The sequence below is a fragment of the Cupressus sempervirens genome, chromosome 8, assembly GCF_028749045.1.
Source record: "Cupressus sempervirens isolate cs-2001-9-10 chromosome 8, ASM2874904v1, whole genome shotgun sequence".
Taxonomy (NCBI): domain Eukaryota; kingdom Viridiplantae; phylum Streptophyta; class Pinopsida; order Cupressales; family Cupressaceae; genus Cupressus; species Cupressus sempervirens.
The window spans coordinates 576,916,566-576,940,808 of NC_143125.1; the positions used below are offsets into that span (position 1 = coordinate 576,916,566).

Genomic DNA, 24,243 nt, shown 5'->3' on the forward strand with positions numbered 1-24,243 from the left:
ACTATGAACATATTCTTAACTATGTTATTTGCTATAAAATGATAACAATGAAGTCTACAGAAACACTATTTCCAAATGGATAAACTTCTCTGGATATATTAAATCATCCTTCTACATTTAATATGGCTCAAATGAAGTAAATAGCAAACCTCATAACTAAATTACAAGAAATTCATCTTTAGGAATTAAAAGCCCTTCATGACATATGCTTGTGCCCCTTGTTTATTACAAAATATTTAACATAATTGCTCTCAATGAAGAGACGATATTTATATCTACTATTCAAAGCTAAGGAGGTAAATATCTAAGATCAACTTGATTACTTGTTACTCAGCTTTAAACATCGCAATCATAGACATCAAATATAACATTTTAATTTATCTTGTAATTGTTTAGAAATAGAGAAACATCAATGTCAGACTTCTAGAAAGACTGGGAAAGATGAGAAAGACATTGATACTTGAAAAGATAAAATAATAATAATAACATAAAGCTCGAACGTAGATTTATATAATCTACGTTAACACAATTTGGCATAACAAAAAAAAAAAGTGCTATAATATAAATTTGACAACAGTAGAGCTGCTATAGATGTAACAAAACATCATATACCAACCAATCATTTTAGCACTTTGACATGTTCCCTATCTGCTTTATAATTTCTCAAATTCCTTCTGTAATCTAGTCTGTGTTGAGAAAGATGTGTCTCAACCTTGCAATCCTTTCTTGGAAAATTTCAAAATTTGTTTGTGGAAGTTTTCCACTTGTTTATGCATTGGAAAATGGTTAGTGAGTTGTTAAAATGAGTCTTGTCCATAGTAGAGTATAGGTAGGTCATTTTTAGAGCCTTGATGACTCATTTTGTGACTTTTATGGGGGTTTAGACTAAGAGACAAAATTGTGGACGGGATTACTATTTTAACCTGGTTGTTTTTCCATATTGGAAATGTAAATGTCAAAAATGGGTAACATGTGGCATGGTAGTTTTGCCCATGGTTTTGTAAAACCATAAGTGGTTTCCAGGTTGTAGAATCACTATAAAAAGAGGGTTTGGGGAGATGTTTGTGTAATTGAGTTTAGTTTGCAAGACTGGTGCAAGAAGGAGTCTCTCCAAGTTTGAGTTGTGGTGATGAGCTCCTGTAAGAACTTGCATTGCAAGTGTATTGTAATCATCTTGGTTTGATAATACATTGTGCAAGTTTTGGAGGGTGGAGTTTTTCTCCCAAAAGGGTTTCCCCATAGTAATCACTGTGTTGTATGTTATTTGTTATTTTGATTGTGTTATTATGCATTTCTTGAGATCTTTGCAATAGTTACATTGATTTGCATAATCGTCCTCTTAAAGATTAGCGTAGGAAGTGATTCCACGCACCTTTGCTTCCTTACAAGTGGTATCAGAGCCTGGCCAATTTTGGTTCTATTTGTTGGGTACAGGGTTTTTTGAGCTAATCAAGGTTTGAGTGGGAGCTTGTGTAGAGCATTTCATTTCTGTGTTGCAGGATTGAAAAGATGGCAAGCATGTCAGGGAGAATTGATGTTGAAAAGTTTTCTGGCACAAACTTTGAGATGTGGAAGCTGAAGATGGAAGATGTGTTGATTGATCGGGATCTATGGGATGCAATTGATGAGAACAAGCTGAGGCCCATAGATTTGACTTTAGCTGCACAATATGATGTGACTGATAGAAAAGCTAAAGGTCTCATCAGATTATGTCTTGCAGACTCGATTATGATTAATGTCCATGAAGAACCTACTGCAAAGAAGCTTTGAAAAAAGCTTAGTGAGATCTATCAAGCAAAATCACTTGTGAATAAGATTTTCTTGAGGAAGAAGTTGTATTCCTTGAGAATGGAAGAAGATGGACAAATTTTTGAGCATCTGGAAAGGTTTAATTATGTGGTGTTCCATGTTCACTACCATTCATGGCTTTTAGTGCAATAGCAAATGGGCCCTACAACTGTGACTTTTGCAAGGTGTTCGACAAGTGGGAGAATGTTGAGAAACATGTGTCTCAACCTTGCAATCCTTATTTGGAAAATTCCAAAATTTGTTTGTGGAAGTTTTCCACTTGTTTATGCATTGGAAAATGGTTAGTGAGTTGTTAAAATGAGTCTTGTCCATAGTAGAATATAGGTAGGTCATTTTTAGAGCCTTGATGACTCATTTTGTGACTTTTATGGGGGTCTAGACTAAGAGACAAAATTGTGGATGGAATTACTATTTTAACCTGGTTGTTTTTTCATATTGGAAATGTAAATGTCAAAAATGGGTAACATGTGGCATGTTAGTTTTGCCCATGGTTTTGTAAAACCATAAGTGGTTTCTAGGTTGTAGAATCACTATAAAAGGATGGCTTGGGGAGGTGTTTGTGTAATTGAGTTTAGTTTGCAAGACTGGTGCTAGAAGGAGTCTCTCCAAGTTCGAGTTGTGGTGATGCGCTCATGTAAGAACTTGCATTGCAAGTGTATTGTAATCATCTTGGTTTGATAATACATTGTGCGAGTTTTGGAGGGTGGGGTTTTTCTTTTGGAAGGGTTTTCCCATGGTAATCACTGTGTTGTATGTTATTTATTATTTTGATTGTGTTATTATGCATTTCTTAAGATCTTTGGAATAGTTACATTAATTTGCATAATCGTCCTCTCAAAGATTAGCGTAGGAAGTGATTCCGCGCACCTTTGCTTCCTTACAAGTGGTATCAGATCCTGGCCAATTTTGCTTCTATTTGTTGGGTACAGGGTTTTTTGAGCTAATCAAGCTTTGAGTGGGAGCTTGTGCAGAGTATTTCATTTCTGTGTTGCAGGATTGAAAAGATGGCAAGCATATCAGGGAGAATTGATGTTGAAAAGTTTTTTGGCACAAACTTTGAGATGTGGAAGCTGAAGATGGAAGATCTGTTGATTGATCGGGATCTATGGGATACAATTGATGAGCACAAACTGAGGCCCACAGATCTGACTTTAGTCGCACAATATGATGTGACTGGTAGAAAAGCTAAAGGTCTCATTAGATTGTGTCTTGCAGACTCGATTCTGATTAATGTCCATGAAGAACCTACTGCAAAGAAGCTTTGGAAAAAGCTTAGTGAGATCTATCAAGCGGAACCACTTGTGAATAAGATTTTCTTGAGGAAGAAGTTGTATTCCTTGAGAATGGAAGAAGGTGGACAAATTTATGAGCATCTGGAAAGGTTTAACTATGTGGTGTTCCATGTTCACTAACAGTCATGGCTTTTGGTGCAATGGCAAATGGGCCCTACAACTGCGACTCTTGCAAGGTGTTCGACAAGTGGGAGAATGTTAAGAAACATGTGTCTCAACCTTGCAATCCTTTCTTGGAAAATTCCAGAATTTGTTTGTGGAAGTTTTCCACTTGTTTATGCATTGGAAAATGGTTAGTGAGTTGTTAAAATGAGTCTTGTCTATAGTAGAATATAGGTAGGTCATTTTTAGAGACTTGATGACTCATTTTGTGACTTTTATGGGGGTCTAGACTAAGAGACAAAATTGTGGACGGGATTACTATTTTAACCTGGTTGTTTTCCCATATTGAAAATGTAAATGTCAAAAATGGGTAACATGTGGCATGGTAGTTTTGCCCATGGTTTTGTAAAACCATAAGCGGTTTCCAGGTTGTAGAATCACTATAAAAGGAGGGCTTGGAGAGGTGTTTGTGTAATTGAGTTTAGTTTGCAAGACTGGTGCTAGAAGGAGTCTCTCCAATTTCGAGTTGTGGTGATGTGCTCCTGTAAGAACTTGCATTGCAAGTGTATTGTAATCATCTTGGTTTGATAATACATTGTGCAAGTTTTGGAGGGTGGGATTTTTCTCCCGAAAGGGTTTCCCCATGGTAATCACTGTGTTGTATGTTATTTGTTATTTTGATTGTGTTATTATGCATTTTTTGAGATCTTTGCAATAGTTACTTTGATTTGCATAATCGTCCTCTCAAAGATTAGCGTAAGAAGCGATTCTGCGCACCTTTGCTTCCTTACAGTCTGCAATTGAGAGAAAACGAAAGGTGTGTATCGGCGTGGATTATCTTCATTCACAAGGGCCTATCTTGGCACCATCTGCATAATTTAAGATAAAAGGAACAGATAGACGATTCCACCACACTTCACTGATCACGCGGTGAACCGAACACATGTACCTACCATTGCTCCATGCCTGCCATCAACCAATCTTCAAAAATTTCACACCCAAAAATACCTAAATTATACCTTAAAGAAGAGACGGTTAATTTATACCTTAAAGAAAATACCCAAATTGACAATAAGGGAGTTTGGTGAAGGCTTGACGTTGATCCACTCCCCTTCTTTGGATCGAACCTGAAGCCCTTCCTCTTCCTCATTGTGAAGGATTGTCAAGCAACCGCGGTCTGCGTGAGCAAACAGAGCTTCCTTCCCACTACATTTTGCGTGAAATGTATAGCCATTTATTCTCAACAACGCTTTACATTTTTCAAAATCATATTAATAGAATGTCTCGACATCCAAACCCAGGCTTACAAGAATGAGCTTGATTATCCTCTGTGCAAGATCTGACAGAAATAAACTAAAAGCACCTATCGCTTCACTGTAATATGAAAGAACAAAAATCTCAATACTGAGAATTTTCATAGTACCAGAATTGTAAACAACAGTTTTTTTTTCATAGTACCACAGTGTACCAGCTATCTACTTTCATTTAGGAGATATTTTTGGGACCTGCTATCCTCCTTACGAAAACAATATATCAAAAGTCAAACTTTTTATTTTTCGACGATCTGTAGAAACTGAATGCAGTAACATAAAGAAAATAAAATAAAATAGAGATTTTTTATACAAGCCTAGCTCTATTAAGCAAGACCAATTTCTTTTATTCCATTAACACTAATTAATCTAATTACATTACCTCTTTATATTATAGAGGATTGCAGATTATTTGGCCAAATTTTCTCATCTAAACTAATTGTCCAATTCTACAATCATGGATATCACTCCACTGGAAGCAACTCAAACAAATACAAATTGCTAGGTTCTCAAATTGATCTTCTTGCATGCGCGTGTCATTTGAAGAAGACTCAAACACAACTCTTTCTAATTGATACTTTAACTAGCATAAATGGTGGAGATAATCTTAGATTTACATTTTCTTTAATTAGTCTTTGTTGTTGTGCGGTGAACTACCAGATCACACTTGATGATGGAATTGGGGTCAAGTAGCAGTAATCTACATACTCCCCCTTGATGTTGAGACTCTCAATTCAATCTCAAGGTACTCAAACTTAACTCATGTATCTTATAATGCAACTCTTCATTATTGGAGTCTTATAGACTAGCATGGTACTTCTGATAGAAATCAACTATCTCTTTATGCATTTATGTCCTTCATGAGAGATCACAAGATTTTTTCTTCCCCTCCCTTCCCTAACATAGAGAAGACTCGCGACACATCCATGTGCCAATCAGAACAAGCAGTCACCAAGTACTTCACTCACATATCTAAACCTTGATCCACCACTGTCAGTTTTGACATGAAAACTTGGAGGTTTGTACAATATTTTTGTTACTTTCTGCCAACACGATCCATTGATCCATCCATAATCAATTTGTATATGACCTTTTGAAGATTGCTCACTGCAATCTCTATTCCAACATGACTCTTCACTATGACTCTTCAACCTGCAAATGCTACAAGGGTGAAGATCCCAACATTTATCTTATGTATGTCCATCTCTACTACAATTGGAACATGAAATACATTCCTTACTCAAACATGATTTATTCCAACCTACAGTACTACCAACATCAGATCTATGATGAGCAACATTAGATCTCTCTCTTTTACCATATCCAAGGCCTTCAAATTTTGATCTCCAAATGGGTTTGATAGGCTCCTTCATGCCTTTCCTATGCTTTCCTAATCCACTTCCTTGAAAACCCATTTTTTACATAATCTTCAAGCCAATATTATTCTTAAAACAAAATTTCTCACTATCCAGAAAAATTTCATCCACACTTGTAGATGGTTTCTTACCTTCATCTTCAACTAACAAACCATGAGAACAAACTAAATCTTGTGTGCTACAAGCAACATCGCAAACAAATGGTTTTGATTTCAACATTTCTTTTTCTTCTTTCAAAACTTTGAACTTTTTACCCAAATCTTCATTCTCTTTCTTAATTTCATCAACTAATATTAAATTATTTTTCAATTCAACATTTTCTATTTTAACATTTTCTAATTCTTTTTCAAACATCTCAATTTGACACAGTTATTTATAACTTTTCTTCCCAAACTTTTTAAAATTCTCTAAGAATTTTGAATTACACTTCTCTAACTATCTCAATTCATCGTTCAAAATATTTTGTTTAGAAATAAGAAATTCATTCTCCTTCTTAACCTTCTTACTTGATCTTCCCATTCATTCAAAGAATTTCTTTACACAAATAAATTACCTTGGAACAACCTTCTTCTTGCTGTAATTTTTCTTTGGAGCTGCAATTTAGTTTTTTCAAACAAAATAACCAATCTCAACTACGAACCTACAATTTCCTTCTCTCATTACTTCATCTCAATCTTCTACAAACACTTCCGAGATCTTATCAGCCACACAAAGAAAATAGAATAAAATAGAGATTTTTTTACACAAGCCCAGCTCTACTAAGCAAGACCAAATTCTTTAATTCCGTCTACACTAATTAATCTAATTACATTACCTCTTTATATTACAGAGGATTGAATATTATTCAACCTGATTTTCTCATCTAAACTAATTGTCCAATTCTGCTATCAAGGATATCACTCTACTGGAAGTAGCTCAAACAAATACAAATTGCTAAGTTTTCAAATTGATCTTCTTGCATGGGCGTACCATTTGGAGAAGACTCAGAGGTAATCTTAGACTTACATTTTCCTTAATCAGTCTTTGTTGTTGTGTGGTGAACTACAAGATCACACTCGATGATGGAATTGGAGTCAACCAAGCAGTAATCTACATGATTGTCGAAAATACAATGATTTTTTTTCAATTTTGTTTTTATTTTAGATTACATAACATAGAGATTATGCACAATGTTAAAAATAGAAATCATGAAGAACAAATGTTAAAAAATACAGTAATCTTTTCTCAATTTTATTTAACATGGAATGAACTCAATTTTATTTAACATGGAATGAATGTTAAAAATTTGGGAAAACATCTTGTATACATTTATCTTTTGTAGAAATGACTATGAATGAATAAACCAAAACAAAAAAAAAAGTGGATAAACATACAAAAAATTAGAGTTTCCTTCGTTTGGCCATATCTTTCGAGACAAATCATGGATTGTATCTTGATTGGGCATATCAACCAAGAAAAATGATTCAAGGGTAATCAGATCGCCAGGTTTACGCATGTAACTCTTCGAAGGATTAGAGGATGTGACTATGTCTTTAACTTCAATGGGCGTCGACAACAATTCCTGGCTAACTAAAAAAATCTTTTGTAGAAGATCGTGTGGCACTCCATGATTTACTAGCCTAAAAATCCCCCAATCTTCACAAGCTTTTCGGAGTTTGACAACCTCTAGATGATATTGAAGGTGGTCTTTATCAAATTCCTAGGGACATTGTGAGATGTCAATTACAGGGAGATCAGCTTCTTTCATGATGCCTTTATGAGAGACAAGAATAGAATCAATCTGGCAGAATTTGATGGGTGGATAGAGATAAAACACAGAAGAATGGAGTAATGAACAAGTAGATATTGAAGTGCTCCTTGCCCATAATTCTCTATTAATTCATGACCTGCATACCTCATACTTGATCAGATGGAACTCTCTCATATTAAACATATACACACACAGTAGCCTCGTATAACTTTTGATCTAGCATCTTCTGTACGCCTTTTAAGAACAACTTACAATTAAATTCCCCATTCCTAAAAATGCAAACGTATCTCCTAGCAAATCCCCTTCCACATGGTATCATTCATTCTTGAAGGAATCTACAAATATTTATTATAGCAAAAGTTTTGTAGGTTACTATTGTGAGAAATATTAATATAAATTTAAATTTCAACTCAATACTCACAACCCTAACCCTAAAGAACTTTGTTTAGCACTTAAAAGTTGCTTGGCACATGAAGGTGCCGAGTGCTAGAAATTTCTCCGCACTTACTCAACACTTGAAAGTGCCAAGTGATAGGCAATAGGTGTCGAGTGACCTCGGCGCAAAGAGGAGCTCGACACTTGCACAGGAAATGCTCGGCACCAATAAATGTCGAGTGAGGTCAGCTCCAGTTGAGAAAGAAGATGCCGAGTGTTCTATTTCAAACTCAAGAAATATACCTTAGGAAATATTTCAACGTGAATGCTTTCACCAGTAAAACTAGAAAGCCAAAGCTTTAAGCTTTCAAAAAAATTTCTCAAAATGCAACATACAAGGAAAGATCAATAGATTCAAGTATGCTTCCTTGCTTTCTATTCAACTAAGATTTAAACTATTACAAAATCTGGGAGCATTTGGCTTCAACTAGAAAAAATCCTAAAATAGCCCTAAACTGATTATGCTTCAAAAAGCTTTAAACCTGCAACTCTAATGGCTACATACAAAGGTGCCTGGAGCAATCACTGCTTCAATAGGACGAATCTAACAATGAAAAACTTACAAAGTGAGCAAGGGAAACAAGTGCAACTACAGGCACAAACTTCCTTTCTTCTTCCTTCTCTGCTCAGCTCTACAACTTCTCTCTGATCTGCTTGATCTCTCTTGATCTGCACTTGATAAAAATGAATGTAGAAACATTCCTTTTGTCACATTCTATTCTTTTCCCTCTCAATGTTCAAATTCAAAATCTCACCTACCAAAATGAATGCATGTCGTTCATGGATGCCTGCGGTGACCTAATAGGGTAGATGGTTGTGGGGCTCGAGGACAACCTGCAGGCATTGACGTTTAATTTTGACCACTCCTCCTTTGTCCCGAGCCGAACAAACAAGGATCATAGCTGATCCAAATCAACTACACCAAGACACTCTCTTAGGTGTACAAAAGATCCAATGCCTAATGGCTTGGTAAAGATGTCTGCTAGCTGCTACTCAGACTTGCAAAATTCCATCTTGATATCCCCATTCTCCACCAACTCTCTAATGAAGTGATATCTAATCTCTATATGCTTGCTTCTCCCATGGAAGACTGGATTCTTGGACAATGCAATTGATGAGATGTTGTCACAATAAATTGTGGTTCCATCCTCTTGCCTTTCATTCAAATCTGTCAAGATCCTCCTTAGCCAAATTGCTTGACATGCTGCTGCATTTGCTGCAATGTATTCAGCCTCTGCTATAGATTGAGCAACAATAGGTTGCTTCTTGGATGCCCATGAAATTGCACCCGATCCCATATGAAACATGTATCTGGAACTGCTCTTCCTATCATCTAAACTTCCAACCCAATCACTATCAGTATAGCCAACCAACATGAAATCAACATTTGCAGTATATAAAATTCCAAATCTCTTGGTACCTTTCACATACCTTAGGATCCTCTTTCCCGTTTGCCAATGGGAATCCTTTGGTGTTTCCATAAATCTAGAAATCAGACTTATTGCATGCATTAGGTCTGGCTGAGTTGCTGTCAAATACATTAGACTTCCAACCATACTCTTGTATAGTGTTGGATCCACTCTCTTGCTAGAGTCTTCCTTGCTCAACTTCAGACCTATTGTTGTTGGTGTGGGGGCTGCCTTGCTATTTTGCATTTTAAATCTCTCCAAGATCTGCCTTGTATAGTTTTCTTGAGAGATGAAGATGTCATCATCCATTTGTTTTACTTCTATGCCTAGAAAGTATTTCAAGAGACCTAGGTCTATCATTTCAAATTCACTTTTCATGGCCTCTTTAAACTCACCAATTAGAGTCTTATCATTACCAATAAAAATCAAGTCATCTACATACAAGACAAAAATCAATACATTACCATCTACTGCCTTGATGTAAAGAGTGGGCTCACCATTTCTTTTTTCTAAAGCCATTGCTCATCAAATATGAGTCAATCCTAGTGTACCATGCTCGTGGAGCTTGCTTGAGCCCATAAAGAGCTCTCTTTAATCTATATACTTTGTTCTCTTCACCTGCAACTTCATAACCAAGTGGTTGCTCCACATACACTTCTTCTTTCAATACACTATTAAGGAAGGCAGACTTCACATCCATTTGAAATACCTTCCATTTGTGTTGGGATGCAATTGCTATGACAGCATGCACGGTTTCCATTCTTGCAATAGGGGCATAGGTCTCATCATAATCTCTTCCATACTGTTGTTTGTAGCCCTTGACTACCAGCCTTGCCTTATGCCTATCAATCTTGCCTTCAACATTGCATTTGGTCTTATAGACCCATTTCACTCCAATCACTTGCTTCTTGGGAGGCAATTCAGTTAGCTCCCATGTCTTATTTCTTTCTATGGCATCTATTTCCTCATCCATAGCATTACACCATTTCTTCTCCTTAATAGCTTCCTCAAAATATACTGGATCACTATGAGAAAATAATGCAAAATTAACACTCTCATCATAATCTTCATACCTTTCATCTTGGTATATCTCCCTAAGACTCTTGGTCTTTCTTGGTAACAAGGAGGAGAGTGCGGGATTAGAATCTTCACTGTTGTTGCTTTTTTGACTAGCTCGATCTTCAATGGTACTCGACACTGACATTCAATCATGCCTAGAGGAGCTCGGCAATGTCTGAACCTTCTTGGCTTTTCTTCTATTTGCTCCTTCTTCTTGTTATTCATCAGCATCTTCTTCACTCATAATTGGCACTTTATTGGAAGTGCTTGGTGGCTCATCAATTGAACCATACCAAGACTGACTTTCAAGAAATTCCACATCTCTTGAAAGCATCATCTTTTTGTTTAGTGGGTCATACAATCTATATGTCTTTGATTCTGGGTTGTACCCTGTGAAAATTCATTTCACACCTTTTTCATCAAATTTATGACTTTGCTCTTTAGGCACATGTGCATATGCAACACATCCAAACACCCTTAAGTGTTCAACTGTCCATCTTATTCGTGACCATGCTTCCATTGGAATTCTGTTACGGACTGCCTTTGTAGAACACCTATTAATTAGGTAAACCGTTGTTGCCACAACCTCTCCCCAAAATTCAATTGGGAGACCTTTCTCTTTCATCATGCTCCTTGCCATTTCAACAATGGTCCTATTCTTTCTTTCAGCCACTCCATTCTGCTATGGTGTATAGCTGGTTGTGAGCTCTTTCCTAATGCCATGTTTCCTACAAAAATTTACAAAAGAATTGGAGGTATACTCCCCTCCTCTATTTGATCTTAGGACCTTGATATAATGTCCACGTTCTCTTTCAGCCTGGGCCTTAAATTCTACAAATTTATCAAATGCTTCAGATTTGTTTTTTAAGAAATACACCCATGTCCTATGACTGAAATCATCAATGAATGTCATGAAATAAGTACTCCCCCCAATGGAAGTAACTTGCATAGGACTGACTAGGTTAGTATGCACTAACTCTAATGGATATCTAGCCCTCTTAGAATTTCCAGAATTGAAGGGAAGCCTATGTTGCTTACCCAAAATACAAGCCTCACACTTGTCACTAGAATTTCCTATTCGTGGAAAACCTTCTACCATTCTTTTATTTGACAATAAATTTAAACTAGCATAGCCAAGATGACTATACCTGAGGTGCCATAGCCATGAGGGGTCTTCAATCACACTCCTTAGAGCTGATTGTGTGGGAGGTGCAGCACTAACTTGAGATGAGAAACATGTCTCAATCGTCAAGGGAAACATTCTATTTTTGGTCATTTGAACTGTTGCAAGTAGGTTCTTGCTCCCATCCTTTTCTTGAATGACACACATGTCATTCTCCATCAGCACTTTGTATCCATTTTGAATGAGCTGACTAATCCTCATCAAAATTGTGCTTCATACTAGGGGCAAAATACACATTTTGTATTTCTCTTTTCTCACCTTTCTTGGTGTGGACCATAATAGATCCTTTTCCCACAACTGGTAGGGTTCCATTGTTACCCATCTTAATTTCTTATTTGAAACTCTTGTCAATGAATGAAAACAAGGTTTCATTACCACTCATGTGGTTGCTACATCCACTGTCGAGGTACCAAACCTTAGGGCTTCCTTCTTCACCAACATTACACATGATTTTCACTTCCATATTCACGTCAGCCACATTTGCTTGTCCTGACTGATCATTCTACTTCTTCCAGCATTCATTAGAATAATGCCCATATTTATGATAGTAGTAGAATTCTACATTACTCTTATTTGAGTTGTAATTTCTTTTACCTCCTCTTGAAGTATTTTGTGAGCTACTTGCTCCATCTGCTCTTCCTGAGCTTTCTGCTGCAGCATTTCTTTGTCCTCCATTACCTCAACCTCTACCTCTGGAGTTCCTACCTGAGCCATTTCTTCCTCTCCCCCTTCCTTTTGGATTTGTCTGAGCCTTGAATGCTTTCTCTTGGGTAGAAGAAGATGTGGATCTATTGATCCTATACTCATAGGTTTGAAGAGAACCCATCAACTCATCCATTGTCAAAATAGTGAGGTCTTTTGCCTCTTCTATTGTCATGACCAAATGGTCATATTTATGAGGTAAACTCCTCAATATCTTTTCCACTATTCTCTGTTCTTGATAGTCTTCTCCATTTGACTTCAGTTGGTTAATCACATTGGAGGTTCTTGAACTGAAGTCTACAACTGATTCATTCTCCTTCATCTGAATGTTCTCAAATTCCCTCCTTATGTTCTGTAGCTTTACAGTACAAATTTTATCAGTTCCCATGAAGTTTGTCTCAAGGATATCCCATGCTTCCTTTGCATAATTTTCTGCTGCAATCTTTGGGAATATAGTCTCTGTCATTGCTGCTTCAATCAAACTTAATGCCTTAGCATCCTTCCTCCTTGACTCTTTCAAATGAGTCTTCTGTGCATTTGTGAGGGCAGCATACTGAGTTGGATCAGTTACATCATTGAATCCATTAACTACAAACTCCTACAAATCATTTACAACCATTATAGTCTTCATTTTTTTTGCAAATATATCATAATTCTGTCCATTAAATGATGGTGGTTGCTGCCATATCTTTCCTGCATCTCCTGCCATGATCAAATATCTCAAGAAAAAAATTCCCTAACTCATTTTTGATGTGGGGCCTAAAGCTTTTATACTATGTGAGAAATATTAATATAAATTTAAATTTCAACTCAATACTCACAACCCTAACCCTAAAAAACTTTGTTTGGTACTTAAAAGTTTCTCGGCACATGAAGGTGCCGAGTGTCAAAAATTACTTGGCACTTGCTCAACACTTGAAAGTGCTGAGTGACAGGCAACAGGTGTCGAGTGAACTCGGCACAAAGAGGAGCTCGGCACTTGCACAAGAAATGCTTGGCACCAATGGATGCCAAGTGAGGTGGGCTCCAACTGAGAAAGAAGATGCCGAGTGTTCTATTTCAAACTCAAGAAATATACCTTAGGAAATATTTCAATGTGAATGCTTTCACCATTAAAACCAGAAAGCCAAAGCTTTAAGCTTTCAAACAAATTTTTCAAAATGTAACATACAGGGAAAGATCAATAGATTCAAGTATGTTTTCTTGCTTTCTATTCAATTGAGATTTAAACTATTACAAAATCTGGGAGCATTCGGCTTCAACCAGAAAAAATCCTAAAATAACCCTAAACTGATTATGCTTCAAAAAACTTTAAACCTGCAACTCTAATGGCTACATACAAAGGTGCCTGGAGCAATCACTGCTTCAATAGGATGAATCTAACAATGAAAAAATTATAGAGTGAGCAAGGGAAACACGTGCAACTGCAGGCACAAACTTTCTTCCTTCTTCCTTCTATGCTCAGCTCTACAACTCTTTGATCTGCTTGATCTCTCTTGATCTGCACTTGATAAAAATGAATGTAGAAACATTCCTTTTGTCACATTCCATTATTTTCCCTCTCAACGTTCAAATTCAAAATCTCACCTACCAAAATGAATGCCTGCCGTTCATGGATGCTTACGGTGACCTGACACGGTAGATGGGCGTGGGGCTCAAGGACAACCTGCAGGCATTGATGTTTAATTTCCAACAATTGCGAGGCTATAGAAGAAAAGTGGGCGTAAGCATGACACAAGTGTAAGAATGATGGTGCCTCCAAAATAGATAGAGAAGTTAAGAATGATGGTGCCTCCAAAACAGACAGAGAAGGTACTATCATGGGCCACACTAAATAATTACATATCTCCCCGAGCTTTCTATTTTTGTATCTCTTGATATTTCTTCGTGCATGAAATGATAGAGCTTTCAATCCTTTCATATGATTATTTTTAGATTATGTGGAGGCATCCTGTCTCTTTTTTTTTTTGAGTTAATGAAAATAGCTCAAATGTATTGAATTTGAGTTCAATTAAGTTGTCTGTATCTCAATGTGTTTATATAAATAGAAAATATAGCAACAAGATTTGATGTATCATGTTTTGTTATATTCATATTTTGTTATATTCATATATGATGGTTGCTTTGTTAGAAATATTAATTTCTACTTTTAAAATCTATTTAATCATATCTGTCATTAAATGTTTTTAGAATTTTAATTTTAGGTTTAGGTTTAGTTTGTGTTGTCTATAGTAGTTTCCCAATCTCTGTAGATAATTGTCTTGTCAAAAAATGTCAAATATTTCTAGAGTATTGTAAACTTGCCTATAAAAGGGAGTGCTATGTATCCATTTTTGTCAATGAAAAAGTAATCAAATATTGTGTCACAACACATTGTGTTTTGTATTTTATTTTTGTGTGCCTATGCCCACCCATCAGAATGGTATCAAAGCTAGGTTAAGAAGTGGAGTTTGAAGGATTGTGCATAAGGAGGATTGCAGCAGAGAAAGGGGATAGAAAGTTATTGTGAGATCAATAAGTTTCCTATTGCCCTATTTTAAGTTTGTTATATCTGTGAATTTTGTTTATAAGTTTCTATTAGGCATGGCTTCAAGGCAAGGATTTTTTTAGTGGCGATTAGTCGCCAGTTGGTGAATATGTCCCGATTGAGCTATAGAAATTGGTGAAAAAAAACACCATATAATTGTTGACCGGTTTGCCCAAATTTTATAAAATACTCATATAGTGGTCGGAACATTCGCTACTATTATTATGTAATTTCAGTTTGGTAGTCGAATTCTTTGCCCATATTTCTCTTTAATGTTTACTCTTATTCACCATTGAATTAATTGAGTGTCTCTTTCGACAATCATCATTCGCCAACTTCCCATTTTCCTATGTGAAATTTTTATTTGTCCTAAGACCCAATTCACCATGCATCACACACAATGGGGTCCCAAATTCCTGCCCTATTCGCCCACTTGATTACTTGAAATTACGCGAGCTTCACCAAATATTAGTTCTTATCATACGTAATGGTCGGCCCATTCGTCAAAATGAAAATGATTTATTTATTGTTGTCTATTTAAGACATATGAGTTTCATTATTGAAACATGCAAAAAGAAGAAGCCTTCTTCATAGTATTGCGATCAGTACAGAACCGGAATGACTATGACTACGAGTCCATAGTATTTTATTGTAGCCTTAATTTTATGGAGATGTCATAGTAAAATTTAAATAGGAAGAGGAGTAGGACTAATGAAGGTGGAGATGTCCAAGAGAGGCCAATGAAATGCAAAAATATATCTTCATACTTTGGCGAGGGTAGACGCAACAGTGTTGGTCAAAGTAAGGAAGGTACATCATCAGAGGAGCCTATACAATCTCAACCTACACAAGAGTCCATTCAACAAATTGGGGAGCCTGATAAATCTAATGACAGAGTTACAGAACCTGGTATCTCTAATGAAGATGACCTTGAAGAAGAATATCTAGTAAATAACTAGTACCAAGACGAATCAATCGATTTCAGTGATGATGATGGTGCAATTAACAGTAACACTAAAGGGAGAGGAAAATCGAAAGAAAAAATTGATCGTCAATGGGAAATGGCCAGGAGATTTAAATTTGATTGGGCAGTAAAGTATCCATTCATTGAGACCATGGACAATCCAATTGTAGGTGAGCCACCAGTAATTTGTAGTTGGAAGTATAAAAAGGAAAAGCTGTTGCAGCTTAAACTAGACACCATAGAGAAACATGTTGGTAAGATTTACGAAACTTCAACTGTAGATGGTAAGGAAATAAAAGTGGTAAGATATAGAAAAAATGAGCAATGTTAACATAAAAGGAATGCTGAAGAATATTATATGTTTCAGAAATTTCAGATGAAGCCTGCTGAAGTTCAAGGTTCTATTAATGCTATTTTTGCAAAAGCAACTGAAGTAGAAGAACGTGGAAAAGTTGTTCAATTAAGTAATGTTTTCTATATTTTGAGTAGAGGGCATCCAATGATAGACTATCCAAAAATGAGTGGTTTTTTAAGCTTTTTGAAAGTTCCTAACTATCCTATCAGTCATTGGTCAATAAAAAGTGGAAGGGAATGGGCAAGTTGTATTGCGCAGGTTGAAATAGAGGATGTACAAAGAAAAATAAAAGAGTCAACCTTTATTGCATTGTCCTTAGACGAAGTTATGACAATAGATAATATGTCATAGGTATGCATGCATGTTTATACTATACAAAATAATGTTTGCCAACCACATCTACTATTTGTTGCTAAATTGAGAGACAATGCGACAGCAGAAACTTTATTTTAGTTAGTAAAGAGCAATTTAATTGAATATGGAGCTATGGATGAATTGACAATAGCGAATAAGTTGGTCTATGTTGGAGTGGATGGAGCTTCAGTAATGCAAGGTCAAAGGAATGGTCTTTGCACAAAGATACAGGCTTCTTGTTCACATATGTTGTTGTCATTCACTGTATGGGCCATAGAATGAATCTTTCTTTTAGAGTTGTGAAGAAGTTTCCTACGATAAACAAGGTTGAAGATTTAGTAAGAGAGTTGTATGCATATTTTTGTCAAAGTCCCAAGCGTTTTAGGGAATTTCAGCACTTTGTTGATGGAATTACTGATGGAAACAAGCTTCTAAATGATGTTGATACTAGATGGATCTCTTTGGATGGACCAGCACATTGAGTATTTTTTGAATATCAATCTTTGATTGGACTGATGTATGAAAATCAGGACAATGCAAAAAATTAGAGATGTGGCAACCTGCTTCGAAGGTTAAGAAATATAGAGACACTTTTGACTTTGGCATCTCTTCTTCCCATGCTAGAAGAAATGAGGTTAATTATCAAAAAAGGCCAGCAAAGAGCCATGTATATTGTAGAATATGCTCAGTTGTGTAAAATGTCATGCCAAGCCCTCTATAGTCTCTATCATACTGACCTAAATTTATCCAATGATAGATTTAATCACTGGTGAAAACTAATAGATTTGGATGATCCTGATAATTATTTAAAGATCATTGAAAATGGAGATTTATGTGTTTGTGTAAGGGGATTTCAGATACCAATGTACTACAGTGCCCCAAAGAAGTGAGCTACAAGAGTTACAAGGGAAGAGTTTACCAAGATCATCGAGTCTATAGCATCTACTACAAGGCACATAGCCTATAGAGTTTCCTCTAAAATAATATCATGATTCCCATATGATCAACTGCTTAATGCCATGGCAATTGTGTTTCCTCAATATTAGTCCTTCAACAATAAGGAAGATTATCGTAGAAGGCTATTGATTTTGATAAAGGAATTTTGCAAATCTATAGAATTCAATGGAGTGACTATCAACGGAATATTAGATGAGGGTCTTCTTAGATAGAAATCAGGCACCTTGGCAAGGACCATGAAACATCAATATCAATTAATGTGTAATCCACATGAAGAGGGCTCAGCAACAAAGCTTTGGACAGAACTGAAACAGAGCACATTGTTGCATGAAGAAATTTTAGAGTACTTCAAGCTTGTTGATCTATGTCAAACCATAATATTGGGTTTAGTGAAGGATGAGAGCGTTTTCAATGCTTTGGGCTTCCTAAAATCAAAGCTAAGAAACAAACTAGACAAGAATTTGGAATCATGCTTGAGGGTATACACATCTAGGTATAATGTCAATACTTTTGCTTTTCAAAAAACAATGGAGATCTAGAAGAAAAGATGCAAAAGAAGAGGGGTGGGACCGAGCAACACCATTAACCAATCTCCTACAGCGACTCCAAGTGGGATGAGTACAGTTGGCACTAGCACTGGCCATGAGATTGGGAGTCATAGAAGAAGAGGTCAGAGTGAACTTGAAGTTGAAGAAGACACATATGAAAATGAAGAGAACAATGAAGCAACTGGACTACCAAAATTGGATGATGATGACGACATAGAGATGAATTGGAAAATTTAGGAAATTTCTGCTAAATTAGCAATGGCAACCAATAGGTATTTTTTGAACTTATTAACTACTATATGATATCCTATCATTCAATGTTCTTTTTAGAAAAGCAAGAAATTAGAATGTATTATGTTTGATCATTAAAATTTGAGAACAAAGAGTATTATTACTATAGAGTGTAGTTTATATCATGCAATCAATGATCATTCATATTTGAATTTGAAATTTCTGAATGAAATTTTGTTTTCTATTTTATTCATTTATTTAACATACATTGAATTGGAAAACATGAAAATTAGATAGAATCGTAGATTCAATTCTGCAATTAATAATTATTAATGGTTTTCATTTGTAATATTCAGCTAATATGGTACAATTCTTGTAAGCCAATGACCCTCAATTCCCTTTTATAGAAACAAGGGAGCAACAACAATTTCAGGTCAATTTGCCTAATGTGAAGTCTCAAAATCTAAATCAGTGAGACATCTAAAAGTCTACAACATCTCTACAACTTTACTTGTACATTTCTACATTTGACAAGCTGGTTTAGTAAATTAGCAATTTTAGCATAGGCAATAGCATCTGCAAGACTACAACATTTATCCTGTTCAAAAAACAAAGTTCAAACTTGTTACTTTAAACTCAATTCTAGAGTCTAGACTGTAGTATGTAGGATAATATGAAAGATATTCATATATAGTAAAGATATAGAGATGATTGAAACTGAAAGTACCTTCACATACAGACTATAAGTTTCTATAGTATGCTCCATTCTTCTTCGGTTGGAAGGGGAAAAAAATTGATGTTATGGTAAATGACCTACATGCTCGTCAGCATTCCATACTTGGAAGAGTGAGTTTCAAGCAATGTTCCTTCCAGTAGTGCATGCAAATTTTTGAATGTTTTGATGCACTTTGGAATGCCTTCATGAGTTTTGTCCTGAGGAAGGTTGCCTAAATCAAAGGTTATTTGGTCCTCCAACTTTTGTTTGTAGACTTCTCTTCCAATGAAACCTGTTGTTGAGAAATCAGGTCCAAGACTTGGTAAACTAAGAGATATCAATTTTGTTTTTTTATTGTTCATCTTGGCAAGCTTTGGCCCAAATAAAGCAAGAACTTCTTCTTCTTCTGTTAGTTTTTGACATTTATGAAATACAAAGGTCGCCTTTATTATTGAACCAATGCAGTCTTGAATTCCCTTGCTTATCAAATGCCTATCAGCGATGCTATTGATTTCTTCCATAATCCGCTTTGCAATTTTCTGTCTTTGACCAAAAATTTTGTTCTCCTCAAGTTACTCTTTCAGTTTCCCAAAAACATCTGTAAGAGCTTCGTAGAGTTCAAACCAATCACACAACCTATCAGTAGAAGTCTTTATTTGCCCCTAGAAGTAAATTTTTATTTGCTTTACTATATTATTTACATGGTCACTCAAGCCATTTTCATATTTTTTAATAGTATAATTTTCCTTCTTTAGGTCTTCTTTCATTTCTGAGTATTGGTGTTCACTATGTTTTCTTATTTGCTCTGCTTTATTTTCCCACCCTTTTGCTTTCTCTTTCCACTCTTTTGTTTTTACCCTCTCATTTTCCAATTCTTTATTTAACTTATTGTTTACATTTGCAACATCCTCCAAGTTTCTGTATAACTTTGTTGAAGAGTCTTTTTCATCCTGAATTTTTTTTCCATTTTTTCCAAATTTTCTCTCAGATTTTTTAGTTCTGTGTCCATTTGTTCTTGCTATTCAATTTCTTCTTGAGAGCCAAAGGATGAATTTTTTATCCTTTTCTCTAATTCTTTGCACCTATTTACTGTTTCTTTCTCACTTGCCTTTACATTTGCTAGGTTTGTATTAACATATCTATTGTGCCCTAAAGCTTTCCTTTCTCTCTATCCTATAACACCCCACCAAGGGATTCAAAAGAATTAACCTAAAGTTTTACTAAGTTTGCTAAACATTTTTTTTTTAAATAAGAAAGTATAACATACACATCAAACACATAGTAGCAGAAGCAATAACATGTAATCATTAACAAACATACATAACAGGTTACATTCCTTAAGGATCCCAAGATGTTGAGTCACATTTAAATTTAATTAATTCTAAGTCTAACAACTACCACATCCACATGAAAGAATAATAATGTCCAATGTCCATAATATACATTTTTTCTGAATGCCTCTTGGAAAATTAATTAGGAATGCTCAATCATCCACTGTACATGTCACAGGGTATGAAAGGCTTAAAAGAATAAACATATGTAAAAATAAAGATACATCATCCTCAAATCCATGATACAAAGTACAGTAAAATAAATGAAATCATCCACCACACATGATACATCCATACATCCATAATGATAAAACATCCATCATAAAATCTAACCATCCATCATAATGATCCAAGAACATAGTGAAGGTAAATGCTAACCAAGAAAGCTCCAGCCACGGTGACTACGGACGGATCTCAATGGTAAGAGTAAAAGCACTACCACCCAACCGCATGGAACCTAAATGGTCCACTCCCACCATGCTAAGGAGATAGTCTCAAGTCCCAAACAAGGTATCAAAACACAAAACACAAGTACTCTCTAAGTCTAGGAAATTCTAAAAGTACACTAACTCAAAGGTTCCAACATAGATTGACATCTAGACCCAGAGGCACACAAAGACATGTAGGGAACCTACTATGCAAGCGGGAAAGTGTCATCGCAAAAGTCATGTCGAAAGTTACCCGAGAAATCCCTTAAGAATCTCGGGTCCCCTGTGATCCTGCGGCCACTAGTATCCTCTTGTAATAACGAGGCATACTACGAAATGCAAGGTCGCAACCAAGCATTCTCTCTACCCCATCCTAGTCTTTACTAGCACTCAAGGCATGGGAGAGAACATACAGTTATCTTATTAGGTTCATTTAAGTCAGTATTTAGGTGAGATGTTTTCACTTATTAAAACAACTTACAATGAGTTACCCTGGCAGCCACTTAGGGCCCCAGCCCCCATTGCAAGCCACTTCCCGACACTACACATAGATAACCTACCCTAGGCTCATAAAATCACAAATCACAAATATCACCTCAGCCCTATACAAGTGACTGGAAAGCATCAAATGATAATCATTATGATCACAACAGTTCTCTATCAGCAACTGAAGGCATCAATGATAAGTCACAATATCCAATTGTTCTCCAATGAGCAACCAACAAGTATCCCAATAATATATCACAATACTGATCGAAGACTCCAAAATGGTCAAGTCAAACATGTCACAACATGACATCATCAAGAACAAATCACTTAAAACACCTCAGCTTCACACAAGGGAACTGGAAAGCAATAACAAATAGTAAAAACATCCATAATAGAGCATAGCATCACATTACCAAGGTCGGGTATAAAGATCGAGAACAAATCACCATAACATCACAATCACACAACCCTCGAACCTCTGGTAACAAACTAAGACTGGTCAACATCTAATCAGCCCCAGACATAATCAGTACATAGAAAACATCATAGTTTCACAGTACATTTGATTTAACAACACATAGCCTCAGTTTGCAGAAAAGTTTAAATTCCAGTTTCATATATGTTCAAGTGTATAAGATCCTCCATTAAATCTACAAGTCGACCCATTTATTAACTTGAACCAAAAATAGTACTACCCCCCTTTGTTATACATTAGATCAATTTATTTTTTAATTTATTTTTATTTATTTTCATTTTTATTTTTTTTATAAAAAAAAAATAATCCAAAGAATAAACATTTATTAAAAATCAATATAATTCAAATTTAAACCACTCCCTTTATTAATTAATGTTAATTAATCCACATTTAATTAAATTAATTAATAAAGTATATAATTCATCGATCATTTTAATAATAACTTAATTAAAACTTAATTAGATATTATTAAAATTTAAATCACTTAATTAAATTTTTTAAAAATAACTATTCTTGAATTAATTAATAATAATAATAACATTTATTAATTTATAAAACTATATTTTAAAATTATCAATAAATAAATTTTATTTAATTTTTGAATGTCACATATTACAAAATTTAAATAAAATAATAATAAATTTTCTTTTTAAAAGAATTTTTTTTTAAAAATGCATATAATAAAGCGTGTTTAAAGGCCCACTGGCTTGCGCTGCTCTACGGCCACAGGTGTTACTGCCACCGTAGACAGCAGTACCACCTGCCGCGGTAGTGTGGTGTTGGGGCGTGGGAAGTGGTGGCTCCGCCCCACTTTATTATATATATATATATATATATATATATAATTTAAAAATTTTATTTATTTAAAATAAAAAAATGATTTCCCCTCCTAACATGTATAAAAAGATATATTTTATTTAATTGTCCTAAACATTTTATTTTTAATAAAGTTCATTCCCACAGCAATTTCTCTTTTACAATTAATTAATTATATATATATAATTTGCAATTATAGAATGATAGAGAAAAAACAAACCTATTCACTATTCAAATTTTTAATCTAAAATTTTCATTTCCAAAATCAAACCCTCTCAAATTTAATTTTCTCAATTTCTTTATAAAATAAAATTGGAACCGAAACCCAATTTAATCCAAATTCTCTTTTTACCTATGAACGAGTTTTTTTTTTCTTTTTCTTTTTCTAAATAGTTTTTTTTTTTAATCTAGATTTACAGATGAAATCAAATAGGAAAAGGCCCATAACAAAGAATTCACACATTTGAGAAGACAAGTTCTTACAATCATGAAGTAGACAGAACATATTAAATTTCTTAAATCATTCAGGGGTCAAAATACCAGACCCTACCTGAACCTGATGCTAATATGCAATCCCCAAAAACCTATGAGAGAATTTGCTCCCTTTCAATAATTTTCCTCTGGAAAAACTTTCCTAAAATTCTCCTTCTGAAATTTGCTACCAAAAGATGTCTCCCAAAATACCTGTCTCCAAAATTCACGGTCCAAATTCATGTCCCTAAAAAATGAACCCCAAAGTTGTGATAAGGAGTTTTCTCCTCAAATCAGGGCACTAATTGTGTGTTCACCCAAGAGGACTCCTTACTCAACTAAGTTAACTCTAAAATTAACTTGTATTAATCTTTTCTTTATCTTTTAATGCACATTAAATGAATTATTAAATAACTTAATTTAGTTTTCCTCTTGACTTCTATTTTAATCTTTATTACTTTTAAACCCATGCGCACTTTATGAAATTACAATAACATTATTATTTTCACTTATTTTATCTTTTTAATTAATTTCTTTTATTTTCAACTCATGCTCACATCATGCGATCTAGAAGCTTTAATAATTCAATATCTTTCAACTTTAATCTATTTTAGAAACTTTGATTCATAAAATATTTATTAATTCAATTAATAATAATATTTAGCATTTATTTAAAAATGAGCTCTAAATATATTATTATTAAATTAAATAAATATTAGCACGTTCCAAATTTATCCTTACAATTTTTAATCTCCAATTTAATTCTTCTTATTTAATTAATTCCTCAATTAATTAAACAGTAAAAATTATCATATTGATTTTCCATTAAATTAAATCATTAATTAATCTTTTTAATTAGACTTAATTAATAGAAAAATACATCAAGGACTCGTAAAGCAACATACGAAAACCCATCATAGAAAACCACATACTAAATCAAACAAAAGGGTTATAATCACGAAATTACATCATTTGATGCATTCAGAGGGTACTTGACTCAAATACTTGTCCTAATTTTTAATTAGGACAATGGCTTAAAGGTTTAGGATTTGGACTTAAGATTTATCTCCCCTCTCTTACCATTGAGATAATGTGATAGGGTACGCTCATCCTAAAAATTCAAAGAAGTCGAAACTCGGTACCTACAACCTACAT

At 34.8% G+C, this 24,243-nt stretch overlaps 1 pseudogene; it reads right to left on the reverse strand.

The window, feature by feature from the left end:
• Positions 1-653: 653 nt before the first annotated feature.
• LOC149543733 (C4-beta,C20-epoxidase-like) lies at positions 654-7,636 on the reverse strand (annotated as a pseudogene).
• Positions 7,637-24,243: the final 16,607 nt, after the last annotated feature.